At 41.2% G+C, this 13,466-nt stretch overlaps 2 non-coding genes across 2 annotated transcripts; one reads left to right on the top strand and one right to left on the bottom strand.

Annotated features, from left to right (window-relative positions):
• Positions 1-2,235: 2,235 nt before the first annotated feature.
• On the top strand, positions 2,236-2,307 carry TRNAA-CGC (transfer RNA alanine (anticodon CGC)). Its single transcript has one exon. It is a non-coding gene; the product is annotated as a tRNA-Ala (tRNA).
• A 305-nt stretch (positions 2,308-2,612) lies between these two features.
• Positions 2,613-2,683, bottom strand: TRNAG-GCC (transfer RNA glycine (anticodon GCC)). The gene has a single exon. It is a non-coding gene; the product is annotated as a tRNA-Gly (tRNA).
• Between the last annotated feature and the right edge of the window lie 10,783 nt (positions 2,684-13,466).

The raw sequence follows: 13,466 nt of genomic DNA, 5'->3' as shown, positions 1-13,466 counted from the left end.
GCCTCATTTGCTTTATCAGATGCACCTACATAGCCTGAACTCTTGAAATTTGAGGAGTGAACATTTAAAAGGGATCTTCCTTTTATTATTATTATTATTATTATTATACTTTAAGTACTAGGGTACATGTGCACAACGTGCAGGTTGTTACATCTGTATACATGTGCCATGTTGGTGTGCTGCACCCATTAACTCGTCATTTACAGTAGGTATATCTCCCAATGCTATCCCTCCCCCCTCCCGCACCCCACGGCAGGCCCCGGTGTGTGATGTTCCCCTTCCTGTGTCCAAGTGTTCAGTTGTTCAATTCCCACCTACGAGTGAGAACATGCGGTGTTTGGTTTTCTGTTCTTGAGATAGTTTGCTGAGAATGATGGTTTCCAGCTTCATCCATGTCCCTACAAAGGACATGAACTCATCCTAAAAGGGATCTTCTGTGGGCTCTGAAATTTCCGAATTGCCTGAGAAAAAAAGTTCCAAAAATGGAAGGCCTCAGGTGATGGAGAAATAACTATAACATGAGGAACAGGATCCCCCAAAAGATGACAAAGTTGAAGTCGCCAGAGGCCAAACATACTTCCCTCATAGTGAACTGAACAGTATAGTTTAAATTTGCATTGGGTGGAGAAATGGCTGTGTCCACATTTCCTGATTCAGAATCAGTTGAAGATGCTCATGTTCTAGTGCCTGAGGGTGGAATGCAGAGGGTGATTTGGAAATGTTCAGGCTTGGTAGAGCAGAGCTCTTCAATGACTGTCCTCTTGGACATTCTGTATTACATTTGAATTAGATCAGGCTGTGTCCTGTTCTAGTTTAAACCAAAATGTAATTATGAGCCATTATTTGTTTAAATTACTGTAAGCAAACGCAATGGTTTATTTATTTTTAATTCAGAAATTGATTGTGAAACTTGTGGTTTGCTCAGGAGTGATTTTGAAACCTCTGTTTTCCGCTCTGGCTCTCGGCTTGCTGACCAAGTGGTCATTTATTGGGAGTGCTCTGCAACTCAAGGAAGTGGAAATTCTAGGCCCTCACGGTGCTACCTGTTGGGGCCAGCCTTACAGGTCATCTGGAAGTGACGGTGACCCAGCTACCTCGACACCAGGTCTCTCCCGTGCTCCCATCGGAGTGTCTGAGGCTTCCACCACTCAGTTTTCACCAGGCTGGGGTAGCATCAGCTTAAACTGCAGCTGAAAATGTCAAACACACCTCATCTCTCTATACGGCAAGTCAGCACATGGATTTACCTAGCACTCAGTCAACTGGAGAGGCAATATCAGAGGGAACAGGACTCAGGATAGGTCTTTTAACTTGGAGCTTGGGTACCATTAGTGGTTAGAGAGGGTTCAGAGGACATTAAAGGAGATGTTCAATGGCTTACACTACGACCACCACTTACCAATCCGTTAAGACTGGCCCAGGGTGTGAATATCAAAAGGAGAAAATAAAAATCTACCTGGAGCAAGTCCCCTGCCCCAGTCTTATCATTGTTTATATATGATTAAGCTACAGGGAAGGTGGTGGTATTCATATTCTTTCTTTCAGTTTGAGCCTCATGAAAATGAAGAGCAAGTCGCAAATCATTTTAATCTGCAAGGGGTCATCTGGTTGTAAGGTATGGGGATTTGGCGTGAACACGTGGTTTTCCTGAGATGTGCATTTATTTTCGGGGGTGAAGAGTGTTCAGGTAAATCCATAATGCTTTCGTGTTTGAAAAGAAGGTCTCCACCTTTCTGTTCCATGAACCAGTCTCCACGGGCACCAGAGGCGACGCTCGCGGTACGGCCCGAGCGCTGGGCCCGGACTCGAGGTCTGGACCGGGGTTCCAACCGGCAGCAAAGCCCGAGGCCCGGCACCTCACGACCTCCTGGATCTGCAGCGCCTGCGCAATAAGCCTGGGGAGGTGCCAGCTCCTTCAGGCATTGGGCACCGGGGAGTCCTGCCGCGCTGGCCGCGCAGGGCACCATATCCCTCCCGGATCCCAGGCTCCCGACGCCCAGCAGAAGTGCCATGGAGTGAGGCCTCATTCTTCCAGTTGAGCGTTTAGTTGCCAACTCGTTGCGCGAGGTCTGAATGCACAGTGGAAACAACTTAGGGTGGGTATGGGAAAAGAAGAAACATATTTCAGAAGCACTCACCAATATAAACTTTTACAAATAAAGATCGTCATACAATAATTTAACTAGAGCTAACAGACTGAACGAGTATGGACATCAGAAATGAGCTTTTCGGCTGGGGGATGTAGCTCAGTGGTAGAGCGCGCGCTTCGCATGTGTGAGGTCCCGGGTTCAATCCCCGGCATCTCCAAAACAGCCCATGTTCAGTTTTTTTCTTCTTCCTCCTTTCATGTTGGTATTTTAGAATATTTACCCCGTTACCTGTAAAACCATTTTGCTCGCATCTAGGTGCCCAAAACAGTATAAAAGAGGGCAGAAAAAAATCAGCGAAGCTTAAAGAAACCACCTTTTGACTGCTCGAAGTAAAAATGAAATAGAGAATTAGCTTTCATTAATATTTCTTTATTTGCATGAATCCAGCGTTTAAAGGACTTTATTGAACTTTGAGGCACCCGTGATACCCACAGAAAAAACTACGGGTCAGAAAGAAAACCTTGCATTGGCCGGGAATCGAACCCGGGCCTCCCGCGTGGCAGGCGAGAATTCTACCACTGAACCACCAATGCTTATACTAAAAGGGTGTTTCTTTTGCTTACTAGAAGACATTTACGCCCTGGTAATAATTTTACCCTAGTAATGATCGTGTATTTCTGCATTCAAAACAGAAAACAATCAAACTTTTAACAACCTAATTATCATAAAACGTTAGAAAAACATTAACATTTACAAAAATTTTCATTATACTAACTTCTTTAGAACTTTATGAGATTCTTTCTTCTGAAACTCTTTGGTGAAGGAGGCAAATGAAGATTTTGTTATATATGCACAGGATTACACAATCACCTAACCTATCTTCAGACATTTAGATAATTTATAACAACTCTCCCTCCAGCCCTCTGCCATTGTTTTCTTTTATTATTTTACCTATTCAGACAAATATATAATGGAGGTTTGTTAGAAATTGGGAATAGAGGCAAAGAAACAGGGAACAGAAATTGGAACACTGACCCAAACTTCTAATTTGGAAATTGGTAAACTGGAACTATGCGATTTGCATAGGGAACTTGAAATATTGATTATTCTAGCCAAGTGACCTGAATTCTCTAAGCTGCCCCTTCCTTCATTTAAGACCCCTTTTAACTCTAATAGTATGAGTCTGATCCTTTACCCTTAGTTTCCAAGGAAAGTGAAATTGTGAATGACACAACAAAAGATATAGGAGGGGGAAAAATAAAGTGAAAGAAAAGAATTTATGGAAATGATTCTAAATACAAGATAAAAGGCTGTGGATATAGGCAACATTGGCTTTTTATCTCTGGGAGGGAAGTTCCTAACAATTTCCAGAATCTTTGGTCAAGAAGAATTTGGGGAAAAGTTATGAGAAAATAACAGCTAACACTTAGCAGTAACTGTGTGCCAGGCTTTGTAAGTACACTACACATGGACTTCAACCCCGTGAAGTAGGAAGCTGAGGCTCGTAGAGGCAAGACTGGAACATACAGTGTTATGTTCAGTGTTGGAGTGCTTAGCACTGCCAATTCAGCCTACAACAGAATAGCTCACTGTGTATTGAAACGCAAATGCTGCATGTAGTTTAGGACATTATATATTAAGAATAATAGATTGGTATTAGAGAAAGATCATAAAAGTCTACTGAAATAAGGTAATGACTTCTCCATTAAGATTTATCTTTAAGGACTTCTTAGTGTGTGGGTACAGAGCAAAATCTGAAGACGAATACAGAATTATAAAGACATAAAAGATATGAAGAGATTAGGGAATTAGAGAATCAGACTATAATCCTAAATAACCTGTGGAAGAACAAGGTCAACTCATTTTACTTTTTCTAACTTTAGTTTATTCTGTAAAATGAAAGAAATGGGGGAGAAATGGGGTTTTACAATCCCATTCTGAAGTGATGTACCTTTCCAGAGGTGCTTCAGGGCCATTGGCTGGTGAGGCCTCACTTTCATGGCGGGGATTACAGGTGTGTACCACCATGCACAGCTAATTTTTTAATTTATTTTATTTTTTGGAGAGAGGAGAGAGGTGTTTCGCTATGTTAGCCAGGCTGGCCTCGAACTCTTGAGCTCATTCAATCCTCCCTGCTCAGTCTCCCAAAGTGTTGGGATTACAGGGGTGAGCCACTGTGCCTGGCCCCCAAGATTCTTAAAGATTGTTTTAATTTTGAATCCTAACTTCAAAATCTAAAGAATCATAGATTATTTAGTTCAGAGCTTCTCAAAGTTTTATTTTGAACGTGTAACCTAACAAACAAAGGCAAATAAATAGGGAGTTTAAAAATGAGCTGGTGGAACTGAGGGAGCAGGGCAATAAAAATGAGGCTTCACCAGCCAGTCAGTGGTAAAGCTCAAGTGGGAGGCCTGAGGTCAAAGCTGCAGAGAGCCAAGATCGTGCCACTGCACTCCAGCCTGGGCGACAAAGTGAGCCCCTGTCTCAAAAAAAAAAAAATTTCAGAACACACAAAAAAAGTCTCATGTAAAACATTACTAGTGGCCTACCCAAAGGCCTTTTTGTTTATTTATTTATTTATTTTTTCACTAAAAGTCCATTCTAGTTTACCTGGCCCAAGGGACAAATGTGGTACACTAAGCCAGTTATTTCATTTTTCTTTCCAAATTGATCTGAGGTGTGCTTTTCACTGAATCCCTGCCAATGAGAGCAAGAATAGTCAGCTAGGAGTTTCTGGGAAAGATGATATGGAAGATCTCTCTTACCCTTTCTCCTTGTATGAGGGTGTAATGCTTGGAGCTGCCCAACCATCCTATGACTTGAAGGGAGACAGAGGGTGATCCCGCAGGAAAATAGAAAAAGGCTCTGCACTATCTTGAAATTTTTTTCATGCAGACTTTTGGTTAGGTAAATTAAAGACCTCTATCGTTTAAGTATGTTTGAGTTGAGCATTTTGTTACATGTAGCCAAAAGCATTCAAGGGGTGTGTGTGTGTGTGTGTGTGTGTGTGTGTGTGTGTGTGCCTGCACGCATGTGCATCCAGCACTCCACCCAAATCCTTCTGGTACAAGAAACCTTCTGTTCTATAGATAATCAATACTTTGAGATTTGGGTTAGGCTAACTTGCCTCTTTTTCTGTATTTCTCTGTCACAATAGTAGGTGTGTATTTTCCCTTGGCATTGTACTTTTTTAGAGATGGGTATGTGACTAAATCTGGGACAATGAAAAGTCCTTGCCGAAACTCTTGCAGAAGTTTTCAGTAAAATCTGTCTTTTTGCTGGGTTGTTCAAACAGGTTGAGTGTATAGTTTGGGTTGTCCGGAAGAAAGAGACAAACATATTCCTAATATGATATTGTGCCACTAGAAGCAGCCATGCCTGACTAGAAAAAATTCTGGATTTTGTGTTTATATGAGTCAGTAAATTGTCCCTAAACAACATGTGGTGGGCCAAGTGTAGTAACTCACACCAGTAATCCTAGCACTTTGAGAGGCAGAGACAGAAGGATCAACTGAGGCCCGGAATTTGATACATCAGCCTGGGCAACATAGTGAGACCTTGTCTCTACAAAAAAAAAAAATAAAAGAAATAAATTACCCAGGTGTGGTGGTACACACCTGTAGTTCCAGCTACTTGGGAGACTAAGGTTGGAGGGTTGCTTGAGCCTGGGAGTTTGAGGCTGGCTGCAGTGAGCTATAACTGTGCTACTGCACTTCAGCCCTTGCAACAGAGCAAGACCTTGTCTGTAAAAAAAAATACAACAACAACAACATTAGCCTTTAAAGTTAGTTTAAGCAGCATTTTGCTAGAATCTTAACACAAATTGAGAAACTTTTACCCCAAACATGGTAAACTTAGAGAACTCATTACCCAGGATGTGATATAGACTAATAATATTAAAGTTTAAGAAAAGTTTAGGCCAAGCATGGTGTCTCATGCCTGTAATCCGAGCACTTTGGGAGGCCAAGGTGAGTGGATCATCTGGGGTCAGAAGTTCAAGACCACACTGACCAATGTGTGAAACCCCATCTCTATTAAAAATACAAAAAAAAAAAAAAAAAAAAAAAAAAGGGGGGCATGGTGGTGCGGCTGTAATCCCAGCTACTTAAGGGGCTGAGGCAGGAGAATCCCTTGAACCCAGGAGGCAGAGGTTGCACTGAGCCAAGATTGTGTCATTGCATTGCACTCCAGCCTAGGGAACAGAGTGAGACTTCGTCTCCAAAAAAAAAGAGAAAAATTTAGAGAAATTCATCAATGACAACAACACTACAAGGAGACAACAAAAACCATGAGAAAATTTTTAGGGCACATTCCCAGCTTGTCGGAATAAGGTAAATTCTGTTGCAAAGAAGGATCGGAGCATTTGAAGGAATATTCAGGCAACAGTGTGACAGAGAAGTAGAAAGAAGAGAAACTAAAAATAGAGAAGTCTGTTCAGGAGGTGATTAGAATAGGAATAGAGAGATGATGAGGTCCTGAACCAAGGCGAAGGCTCTAGCATGAGGTTCATGGCGAGACAGAAGGAAGAAGAAAAATTAATCTAGGAATCTACCTTACGTGATTGATAGACTTGCGGTGTAGTGTAGAAAAGTAAGGAAGAGAAAACACTGGAAGGAAAGGGGTGGGGTAAAGTGCTCATTTTTGGAAATTCTGACTTTGAAGTAAGAAAGAAGAAGTGTCTGCTAGGTGGTTAGATCAACCCCTGGAGAAATCAAGGCTACAGAAGTGGATTTGGAAGTTAATCACCTGAAAGGTGAAATGCAAAAATGTGGAAATGGAGAATATCACACAGAGAAAAGAGTGGTGAGGACACAGCCTTAGGGAATGACAGGAATTGAGGAGCCACAGTTGGAGAAGCAGGGCAGTGGCATCTGTGGAGGCAGGCAGAGCCCCACTTCTTTTGCTAATTCTGAATAATACAACACGACAAACACGTGTCAGAGTGTTTCATAGATATACTGTGTAGTAATCCTGTTTCATGTCGGGAATGCTGTAGTAGGCAGTGATTTTATTATCTGTGTGGTCAAGCTTGAAGAGATCAGAGGGTGGCCAACAGTGCCTTCTGGGTGGCACACGCTAACACTTCCCCTGGTATGCTCTGTTCCCATGCTCGGATAAGAGGCTCCCATTGAAGCTAGTAGAGAGAAAGAAAGCACTTGAGTGCTGTGAAGTGTTACACAATCTTCTCTTTTAGGCAACCCTGGCCATTGTGACACCCAGTGTGACAGGCAGGGGCTTGTAAGTTGCATCATAGCACCTTGGATCACTTGCTCAAGGTACCAAGTTCCTAGCTGGTATTAGCTCATCAAAGAAAAGTGGCCAGGCTTATGTCATCTGAAGAAAGTAAACAGTTCAGTAACAGAAATAGTTCATATAATACAAAGTCACCAAAGCAAGCAATGCCTTCCTTTTTTTTTTTTTTTTTTCACCTGTGAGTGATTGTATTGATTTAATACACACAGCTTATTTCTGTCCCAGGTTACAAACTAGCCCTAGGGAAATGGTGGAGCCAGTCATTTGGATTGCCCTTTACTGGCTGGGAATTAAATCATTACTTATTCCATTTTAGAATCACAAGTAGTACCCTAAGGCCTACTTTCCTAAGGATTAAAATCAAGGCATGGAAATGAAGAATCCAGGTGTAATTCTCAGATGCATGCAGATGTTGAGAATGCAGCAATTTTTCCTGGAAAGCTGTCACTGCAAAATCATCCTGCTCACGATATGCTCATTCCTAGTCCTCAAGCATGTCCAATTAGTCAACAAGTTTGATTTCTCCTTTTAAGATGGCATTGACTCTTGCTCTCCCTCCTCATGCCAATCTCTCCTACACAGTGCAGACAATTATCAGCTCACTCCCTGGGCTAACCGGGAAACCTCAGATTTCCTCTGCCATCCTGCATGCTGCTACCAATTGCATGTTTTCCTTTCCCTCCCCTACTTCTTCTCTCTCTCTCTCTCCTTTTCTTTCTTTCTTCCTTAATTTTGGAAAATTCAGTCATTTCTTTATTCCAAAATTGAATTAGCTTTAAATCCATACAGAGCCCTCATGGTGGAGGAAATGTGAGTGGGAATTCTTTACCTTTCTCTTGGCTCTCATCTCTGGGTGAAGCATTTATTCAAATACTTCAGAGTTGAGCCACTTGGTAGAAATAGCTTTCACTTCCCTTCCTAAAGTTCTCTCTTCTTCTTCTTCCCAAGTTATTTGGGTCTTTTAAAATATATGTTTTTTCATAAGAAACCCACATATATGGCACAAAATTCAAAAGGTATGAGAGAGTATTCATTGAAAAGTATGCCTGGCCTGGCACAGTGGCTTAGCCTGTAATCCCAGCACTTTGGGAGGCCAAGACGAGCAGATCACTTGAGGTCAGGAGTTTGAGACCAGCCTGGCCAATATGGTGAAACCCCATCTCTACTAAAAAATACAAAAATTAGCCGGGCATGGTGGCTCGTGCCTGTAATCCCAGCTACTTGGAAGGCTGAGGCAGGAGAATCTCTTGAACCCGGGAGGCGGAAGTTGCAGTGAGCTGAGATCACACCACTGCACTCCAGCCTAGGCAACAGATCCTGGGTTTCCTTTCCTAGAGGCAACCATCGTTACCAGTGTCCTGTGTTTCCTTTCACAAATATTTCTAGGTGGATATAAACATTGCAACTTTTATTTAAAATTTTTTTAATCTTTTTTTTTGACAGGCATGCAATTTATTTTTAAGCACAGATGGTACATACTATACATGCTGTTATGCTCATATCCTTTTTTCCCCCCCAGAAATACACATCTTGGAAAATTATCCTTCTTAGAACACACAGAACTAACTTTATCTTTTTAGTGGCTCTGTGTTCATTTTTTAAACTGTCTCTTATGGACTAGGAATTAAAACATTATTTTTTCTATCTCACAATAACAAGCAGTGCCCCAAGGCCAAGTTGCCTAAGGATTAGAATCAAAGCATGGAACTAAAGAACCTAGCTGTAACTGTAAGATGCATGAAGACAGTGAGCAAGTTCATGGCATGGAGGTACCATAATTACCTGAGCCAGTTCTTTAGCAGAGGACATTTAGACTGTTTCTAATCTTTTGCTAGTAGGAACAATGCTACAGTGGATGCCTTGAATGAATGCCATTTTGTTCACATGTGAGAACATCTGCAGGATAAATTCCTGGGAGAAAAATTGCTAAGTCAAAGGGTGAGTACACTTTAAATTTTGATCTGTATTGCAAAATTACTCTCCAAAAATGTCTATTTTTCTTAATCATTGCATTTATTATATTACTCTTTTGCTCCCAAACGTTAGTGGATTCTTGCACTTATTTAATCTTCTGCTGTCTCCATGTTGTAATTTTTAAAATTTTTTTGAGACGGGGTCTTGCTCTGTCACCCAGGTTGGAGTGTAGTGGCACAATCACAGCTCACTGTTGTCTTGAGGTCCCCAGGCCCAGATGATCCTCCCACCTCAGCCTCCTGAGGAGCTGAGACTACATGCGCCACCACACTGGCGAATGTTTGTATTTTTTGTAGACATGGGGTTTTGCTATGTTGCCCAGACTCGTCTCGAACTCCTGGACTCCCTTAATCTGCCCACATTGGCCTCCCAAACTGCTAGTATTACAGGCGTTAGACACCGAGCCTGACCAAAGGTAGTGTTCTAGATTACCAAGATTCTTCTCAGCATTAACAGTCTGTGAACTTTTTATATTGTTTTGTAATATGAAAAGTTTGCAGTTTAGGAGAAAATAAACAAGTTTGAATAAGCTGAAAACATGTAGTGCTAAAAGAGGTCTTGAAAGCATCGCCTGGGAACTGGTTAGAAATGCCAACTGCAGGATGGGTGCAGTGGCTCTGGCCTGTGATCCCAGCACTTAGGGAGGCTGAGCTGGGTGCATGGCTTGAGCCCAGGAGTTTGAGACCAGTCTGGGCAACATAGGGAGACCACCCCCTGCCCACCATCTCTACAAAAAATAAGAAACCTAGCCAGGCATGGTGGCATTCACCTCGGTAGTCCCAGCTACAGAGAAGCTGAAGTGGGAGAAACTCTTGAGCCCAAAAGGTTGAGGCTGCAGTGAGCTGTGATTGCCCCACTACACCTGGTCAAAAACAAAAAACAAAAACAAACAAACAAACAAACAAAACACAAGAAAGGCAAATGCAGCCAGTTCCTGAAGGATCTTTGCTGATGGGTGAAATTTGGGTGGGGCCAGGTAGACTATTGTGTTATGAGTTAAATTGTGTTGCCCAAAAATTTGTATGTTGAAGTCCTAACCCCTCGAAATGTGACCTTATTTGGAAATAAGGTCTTTGCAGGTGATCAAGTAAAGATGAGGTCATTAGGATGGACCCTAATCCAATAGGACTGGTGTTTCTATAAAAGGGAAAATTTGGACAGAGAAACACACACACCATCTGAAGATGAAGGCCATAGTTCAGGTGATGCTTCTATAAACTAAGAAACAAACCACCAGAAGCCAGAAAGAGATATGCAGCAGATTTTCCCTCTCTTCCCACAGAAAAATCATTTCTGCTAGAACCTTGATCTTGGATCTGTGGCGTCCAAAACTGAGGCGATAAATTTCTAAGCCACACAATTGATGATACTTGTTAGGGCAGCTCTAGCAAGCTAATGCATTAGGTTATCAAGAAGTAACTCAGCAGTTAGGATACTATAGTCTTACATTTTTGACTTGCCAGAGACCAGTATATTTGTACATTAATACCATTAACTTCATTCTTAATATTAGTTCTTGACAATTTAAGCAACACAAAGCGAAATACGACAATAATAGTAGAAAGTCTGCTGAGTGTGGTGGCTGACATCACAATCCCAGTTCTCTGGGAAGCCTAGGTGGGAGGATCATTCAGGGCCAACTGTTCAAGACCAGCCTGGCTAACGTAGGCAGACCCCCAACTCCGCAAAAAATAAACGTTAGCCAGACACGGTGGTGCATGCCTGTAGTCCTAGTTACTCACAAGGCTGAGGTGGAAGGATCACTTGAGCCTGGGAGTTTGAGGTTGCAGTGAGCTATGATTGCACCACTGTACTCCAAACTGAATGACAGAGGGAGATTTCATCTTTAAAAAACAAAAACAAAAAACCTAGAAAGTCAAGGAACAATTCAGCATAGTGAGGAGAGAGGACCTATATTCCATAAATAAACTATTCTCCAAAGTTAACATCCTGGACCGGGTGTGGTGGCTCATGCCTGTAATCCTAACATTTTGGGAAGTTGAGGTAGGAGGATCCCTTGAGACCAGGAGTTTGACACCAGCCCGGGTCAACACAATGAGACACCAGCTCATTAAAAAATTAGCAAGGCGTGTTGAGGCAGAGGATTCTGTGAACCCAGGAATCTGAGGCTACAGTGAGCTATGATTGTGTCACTGCACCCCAGCCTGGGCAACAGAGCAATATCCCATCTCAAAATGAAGAAAAAAGGAAGGCTTATAGATGGTAAAAGTAATGGAAAGCCACTTTTAAAATTAGCTTTTGCTTTTATTTTTTTTTCTTCTATTTCAGACAGGCAGTGTGTGACACCATAACAAAGTTTAGGGGCAGCACATCTCACACATGTGGCTGAATACTCAGTCATCATGCTTATAAACTACAGAAGGGTCTGAATGAGTTTCTAGAGTAATTCCTAGTCTAAAGGTTTATAGTTCTATTTTCATGACTATTTTAGGAGCTAGAAGCATTAAATGTAATTAATGGTTGTGAAGAGCTGCAGACACAGGCATAACAAAGCAAGGAGGACACAAAACCTCAGAGAGACAATAACGTACTTTTATTTTCACATTCAATCCTGTAAATATCATTGCAAAATCTGTATATTTGTTTTGGCACATAATATATTTACTAGTCATCCCAGCTTTGTGAATTTTCTGATTTGCTCTTTTTAAAAAAGATTACCGTATTTTTTCTAGAGACGGGGTCTTGCTGTGTTGCCTAGGTTGATCTTGAACTCCTAGGCTCAAGCAATCCTCCCATCTCACCTAAATAAGATACCTTGATAGGAGCTTCCAGGTTTAACTTTGGTTGAACCATTAACACATTTGTCTTTATTTTTTAGTTTTACTCATGTATGGCAAAGTACTGCTGCATTACAAAGTCATATACTATTTCACTCTGTTTTGCTCCTTAGGATTAATGACCACCTTATCTAGATTTTATGCTTAAAAGGTAAATACTGCCATTAGTTACTTGGAGACCTCTTCGCTTTTCCCCTTTCATCAATTATATATATATATAGAGAGAGAGAGCGATAGTGTATGTATTGTGTATATATATATTGTGTGTATATATATAGTGTGTGTATATATATAGATTGTGTGTGTGTGTATATATATACTGTATATATATATACACACACAACATTTACCACAAAAGGATATTACACTGGTAAAAGGAACATCTCATTTGGTCAGTTAGCAGAATGTCTAACATAGACAAATTACTTCCACTTTAACGTGATTTTTTTTCCCCACTTCTGAGACAAATTCTATGTTGTGGGAGAAAAATAATAGGGTTGGTGAACATAAATAATACTACATATAGTGTTTATAAGAAACTAGATGTTGTCTAACTTGAACAGCAAAATAATTACCATAAACTAGAACACTTCTAGCTAACAGATGAAAAAACAAGGGGGTAAGTGCTTATTTAAAATCCTTCAAAAAGTAAGTAGAGGGCTGGAGTTCTGACTCTAGAGCTTATATTCTTGACAGCTTGTCTAGGCTCTATAACAAATTGTCTGTGTACTTCATTTGTATAACTTTCCAGTCACATAAGTTCTCTTTCTCTCTCTCTCTCTCTCTCTCTCTTTTTTTTTTTTTTTTTTTAACATTTTTTTAAGAAGGAGTTTCACTCTTGTCACCCAGGCTGGAGTGCAATGGTGCGATCTTGGCTTACTGCAACCTCCACCTCCCAGATTCAAGCAATTCTCCTGCCTCAGCCTCCCGAGTAGCTGGGATTACAGGCCCCGCCACCCTGCCCAGCTAATTTTTTATTTTTAGTAGAGATCGGGTTTTATGATGTTGGCCAGGCTTGTCTTGAACTCCTGACCTCATGTGATCCACCTGCCTCGGCCTCCGTGCTGGGATTAAAGGCATGAGCCACTGTGCCTGGCCGTAAATTCTGTATATTAAACAAAGCAGTAATGAAAATTTCCAGCAGTTTTTCCGTTAGCACCAAGTAGCTGAAAGACATTGAACTAATAAGATGTTTTCTGCTATGACCTTAAGGGTCATTAAACCTAAAGTTATTCTTCAGAAGGGTAAGGAATTCCAAAAAATAATGGTCATTATCTGAATTTAAGATCCTGTATTACGGAAGCAATACAAATTATAAAATTAGCATTTAAAATGTTTGAATCATTGATAA

This window comes from Rhinopithecus bieti, unplaced genomic scaffold (genome assembly GCF_001698545.2).
Source record: "Rhinopithecus bieti isolate Rb0 unplaced genomic scaffold, ASM169854v2 scaffold_15113, whole genome shotgun sequence".
NCBI classification, from domain to species: domain Eukaryota; kingdom Metazoa; phylum Chordata; class Mammalia; order Primates; family Cercopithecidae; genus Rhinopithecus; species Rhinopithecus bieti.
The sequence above is the reverse complement of the archived record's forward strand: the minus strand, read 5'-3'. Positions and strand labels throughout refer to the sequence as shown.